Genomic DNA, 6,000 nt, shown 5'->3' on the forward strand with positions numbered 1-6,000 from the left:
TAAGCATGAAATTAAATGAAGAGGAAAGAAAAATAGTTAAGATATAACTCCTGGGCTTCTTCATTGTCAGAAAGACCCTGGTTCCTTCAACAAAGTCTTTCATATGGCATTCTGGTTTAGAAGTCTTGTCTCTGTTCTAACCAAAAAACCCAAGCAAAGGTTGGCTGCTGTTTTCAGTCGGTACAAATCTAGAAATTCCCAGATTCAGTCAGACTCCCACAGATATTTTCACTCTAAGTAAAACAAACAAACAAAAACCCAAACAAAAACAAACAAACCCATAAAAACCAACCCAACACCTGCCCACCACTCCCAAACCAAACTCCATGGGAGGGCTGGGCCAACGGTGGACACATGTAAGGGCCTTCATAATGGGTGCCATTTTTGGGAATGAGAGGTCTGAACTGTAGCTGCAGAAGTCACATGAAATCTGGCTGCCTGCAAATACTGCTTTTTGTGTGGTGTAAGCGAAGGACATAAGCAACTAATGTGAGGCAGAAGAGAAATTTACCCCATAAATCTCAAATCGCAGTGCAAGTGACTGCCGCCCAACAGCTGCCACTGATCTTTACAGAGCCCTGTCTTCTGAGTTCTGGAGGCGCCTGCAGCTGTTCCTGGCAGGCCCCAAGCTGGCCAAGTACGGGGAGTTTGATGTTTCTTTCATGGCCACGTCATACAGGCTGTGGATATACAGTGTCCTTCTCCCGAGGCCTCCTAAACCCCTTGGCAAGCCATGGGCATAACATCATGGCTGGGCTTTCCCAGAACACCGACGTGGCTGCAGGTCTTCACGGGCACCCCAGGAATGGAGACCCCAACCCAGCTTCCCTCTAGCCTGTAGCACTTTCAAGGCTTCATCATGCAGAAGGTGCCTTGTCCACCAGGAGACAGCTAACCTGAAGCTATCACAGATGTAAACAGGCTGCTCTGCGAGACTCGGCTTTTTCCATAGGAGTTATTCCATGATGCAGCACAGGATTCATTTGGAAAGAGGTGAGAGGGACCGTGACCGTCCGGGCACAGTGGCTGTATTTGTCACCTCTGAGAGGAGAGCAACGAGCTCTGGTGTCCGCTCCTGAGACCGGGAACTAGGTGTTTACGTGCTTTGAGATCTGGATTTGGGCCTCAGCCTGCTGGGAAGCTTCATTGCAAACCCTTCCTGGAGGGATGGAGGTCTGAAACTCCTTCCCTGCCAGCCCACGGGCAGACACTGTAATTGCCCAGAAACCCCCAGAGATCCAAATACAGTGTTAACATCTGTTTGTCATCTTCTAACGTCAGGGGGTGTAAAAGCACCCTGAAGATTTGTCCATCCACATGTTCTTAATTGAGCTATTGCTCGTTACTGCCCCAGCTGAATACAGTTCACCCCCTTTAAACCGTAGCTCTGACCAGGACAGTTCAAGGATGGAATTCCAAATTTCAGTGAACAGTTTATTCAGAAATGAACACATGGGACTGAACTGCCTTAGTATTTTGTAGAACCCTCCACAAAGCCAGATTAATATGATTTGCATATTTAACAAATCCTGTAGTCTAAACTTTTAGAAAGAGAACATGTTTCAGCTGGAAAAATGCTATGCCTTTATGGCACTTGGAAAGCCAAAAAGTACAAAGCTTAGCACCTATTGAAGAAGTTTTTGCCTTAAAAATAAAAAAATCGATTTTATCTGATTAATTTCTAATAAGGGGTAGAGAATCATCTTTTGCTTTCAACAGTGCAAGTTTATAATTCAGCATTACAGATTATTTAATCAAAGCTAAAGTTAAAAATGACATGAACATTTGCAAGGACAGAACGAGACACGCTGATCCCTCAGAAACTAAGAGGGATTTCTGGTTCAACTTCTGAGCCCTTTCATCTCAGGCTGTTAGCTAGCAGTTTGGCTGTGGAAACTGAGGAAGAAGGATGCTATTTGGAAGAGAACTGAGTTTCTGCAATGAAAATGGGATGAACACCAAATGAATGAAAGCTCATTCTATGTTTATATGAATTTCTACTATAAACATTTTTAGGGACAGGCCTTGCTTGTTGTTATTGTTTCTTTGCCAAATTCTTTCATACCTTAGGTGTATAATGAGTGCAGCCTCTTGGTTATGATCAGTTCTTGTCATACGAAAACTCAGATCACAAATGATGGATTTTGTTAGTTTTCCCTCGGTCGACCAGAAATTGCCCTCAAGTTCCAAAGAGATTTTGAGTATACAGATGGTGAGCAGAAATCCTTACTGTGTCAAAACCAGCGATCCATTTCTGTCAGTGTGAGAGAAGCAATCCATCAGAAAATGAGCTGTATCAATTTGCAGTTTAGTGTTTAAGGCAGGTTAAAATGTTAAGCTCTGGTAATATTGGTACATGGACTGGGTTCAGCCAAAAACGGAGGCAAAAAGTACAGATATCCACATCTGAATTAAAGTTCATGGCTTGGGGCTAAGTTTACAGAACAAATTTAAGCAATTTTAACTCAGAGAAGTTTGGAATCAGCCTGTAGTCTTGAATTTGAGTCCTCAGGTTTAGTTTCTATTGTACATGTACAGATACTGGCTCTCACAATAATATATCTGTGCAAGCTCTTCATTTTAATGCAAATCTCAAAACCTTCGCAACAATTTTTTAGAAGATATTTAACAGCCAGAAATTCATGTTACTAACATAAGCTTGACAAAATATTTTTAAATGATATAAAATTACAGATGGCCCTGTTTTATGGGACATGTTTGTAATACATGAGACAGACGAATGTGCTTTTTTTACAGGAAAAAAAAATATGCCCATGCATTTACATGTTTTTATTTTAAAAGGCAAATGCTTAAAGCCAATTACCAAATTATGTTCTTTTGACTGCCTTTTCTCATTAATGTTATATGGAAAATAAGAACCACAATATATCAATTTCATGAGCATTAAATGCAATTTGATAAAAACAGTTTGAGAATATTTCTTACTTGGCTATTTCCATTGCAACTGTGGTCTGTTTGCTACTAACATTTTTTTTTTTTTTTCCTGTGCCGAAAGTAAAATTCTAACCCACGTTGACCCAACTGAAGATGACCCAAAACACTCGGCTGGAGTTCTGTTTAGAGAACCAAGATGTTCAGAAATGATTAACAGCAAGTTTCCGCGGGTCATCTTTGGCTCTAGTTGGCTGCTTAGTTGGCTGTGGTGGGTTTGCCAAGAACTAACAGCTCAAAGGTTAGCAAGCAAGTGCCATAATTTTCTGAATACAAACTATACACTTAGGTGTGATGGATCCTATCGAATGAATAGAAATAGATGGCAGTAAAAATTTAGTGATGTGTATTTCTAGATTATATATATATAAATTTTAAAAAAATAATTGATTAATTCAATCATTGAATAATGAATTTTCAAAGAATTAATCAGTTGACACGTTATGAAGGTGAAAAAAGTAATTAGATAAATTTAGGCATTCATTATTAGCTGGTGTCTACTAAGGAACTTATTAATTACATCCTCTGTCACATGAAGCCCACATTCCTCCCTCCTCCCCCAAAAAGAAGACTTATTAGATGCTCAGTTAATGAGGTAAGTACATAATTGCTCTGTTTTTTTTTCTTAAGCCTCCACTAGTGGTCACTGTTGGGGACAGGGCACAAAGTCAAACGGCCATCGAACACCACTTCTTATGGCTGCTTTTGGGTTTCAAGAACAGAGTGGTGTCTTTTGAGCATTACAGAACTTTTTCTTCTCTTTTCGTCTAGAAAAAAATGAACATATCCCAAAAAGGAATGAGGAAGTGATAAGAGTGATAAAGAAAACTCACGTATTTTGCAGAAATGATCCAAAACAATAATTTTTTTGACAGGCAACTCGTATGAGTCTACATCAGGGTTTAAAAAGCTACCGCAACACTGTTTAGAGAAAGAAAAAGCATTAATAAAAAGATGTTTTTCATGCACACTCGGTTTTCTAGCTATTGCTTGCTTTCTGCATGGAATTCAAGTGGATTGCCATGGGTTTCCTGTTTCGGTGGGAGATTTCTCTCCTTCACCAGGTGCTTTCTTCTTAGCACAGTTCATGGGCTCTTTATCAGGGTCCATCGGGAGGGCTCAGATCTGTTACTTGCAGAAGGGATGTGGGTTCAGCAGCCCTGCTTGCTTTGGTTATGTAGGAAATTCACTCCCGGAGCTGGGAGCATATCTGAACTTGAGTTTTTTACAGCTGTCCGTGTCACTTGTCACATCCCCACGCAGAAGCTCTTGAATGTGCCCCACATGCAGAAGCTACGTCTGTTGCAACAACGAAAGAGCACCATTCCTTCATCTCTGTCTTTCAGCAAACCCTTAGGGCAGCATTCGCTGGATTTGAGGGGAGCAGCAGACGGCCAGGCTGCCATGCTGTAGGGTGGGAGGACACGTGCGCTCAGCCCTCCACGTCCTGCTCCCGTCCCCATGTCCCTCTCCCACAGCAGGAGAGTCCCAGCTCGGTGATGCGGCCCTCACTTACCTGTGCCCCTGTCTGAGCTGGGATAAAAAATGCAGATGAAATCCAGAACCTTCACAGAATCACAGAATGGGTGGGGTTGGAGGGGACCTCTGGAGATCACCTAGTCCAACCCACCTGCTAAAGCAGGTTCACCCAGAGCAGATCGCACAGGAAAGTGGGTTTTGAATGTCTCCAGAGAAGGAGACTGCACAGCCTCCCTGGGCAGCCTGTCCCAGGGCTCTGGCACCCTCACTGTGAAGAAGTTTCTCCTTATATTCAGATGGAACCTCCTATGCCAGGAATGGTGGGTTCATTATTGCCACTGGAAAGCCCCACCACCTAACTAGTCTATTTATTTCCCCAGAAAAACCAACCGCGTTATTGCCCAATAATGTGAAATTTGGAAAGTGAAACCCCGCTGTATTGCATGTAAGTGAAACTTTCTTAAAAAAAAAAATCCCCTTGGGCCATTTTCCAGGGCACTGACTTTGGCACCGGAGCGGCACTGCGGCAGTGCATGGCGCCACCGCCGAAATGGGGGAGACGTGCCCCCTTCCCTCCTGCCCCACAGCTCCCCAAAACACCCAGCCACCCTCCCATGCTGGCAGCACCCATCAGCGGCTGGAGGTCTGGGGTGGACTGGGTTAGCTGCTGATCAGCTAGCTAAATTTGGAAAATATTGCTCTGGATGACTTGATGTGTAGATGCTAAAAGTGATAATGTAGACAGGTAATGAAAAACGTGACCATCCTCATTGGCTTCTGGGAAAGCGTGCTTGGAGCCACGGGCATAACACACGGCCTGGGGACGGTGCACAAAGAATGGAAATGTGGGGTTTTTTAAAAATGAACTGAGGTAATGCTCCCGTGTCACAGAATCACAGAATGTCAGGGATTGGAAGGGACCTCCAAAGATCATCTAGTCCAATCCCCCTGCCAGAGCAGGAACACCCAGATGAGGTTACACAGGAGGCGTCCAGGCGGGCTCTGAATGTCTCCAGAGAAGGAGACTCCACAACCCCCCTGGGCAGCCGGTTCCAGTGCTCTGTCACCCTCACTGAGAAGAAGTTTCTTCTCAAATTTAAGTGGAACCTCTTGTGTTCCAGCTTGAACCCATTACCCCTTGTCTTACTGTTGGTTGTCACTGAGAAGAGCCTGGCTCCATCCTCGTGACTTCCACCCTTTATATATTTATAAACATTGACGAGGTCACCCCTCAGTCTCCTCTTCTCCAAGCTAAAGAGACCCAGCTCCCTCAGGCTTTCCTCACAAGGGAGATGCTCCACTCCCTTAATCATCTTTGTGGCCCTGCGCTGGACTCTCTCCAGCAGTTCCCTGCCCTGAGAACCCTTCCTCCACGAGGTGCCACTCGTGGGCTGAGGAGCGCCGGGCCCTCCCGCCCTCTCCCCACGCAGGGCGGCTCCGCGGGGCCGCGCCCGGCCCGAGCCGAACGGCCCGCGGAGGGGCGGCCCCGCCCCAGCGCTTCCCGCCGCCTGGCTCCTCCCAAGATGGCGGCGGCCCCGCCCCGCGGGCGGTGTCCCGGAGCCCGTCCCC

Source organism: Caloenas nicobarica, chromosome 2 (genome assembly GCF_036013445.1).
Source record: "Caloenas nicobarica isolate bCalNic1 chromosome 2, bCalNic1.hap1, whole genome shotgun sequence".
Lineage (NCBI taxonomy): Eukaryota > Metazoa > Chordata > Aves > Columbiformes > Columbidae > Caloenas > Caloenas nicobarica.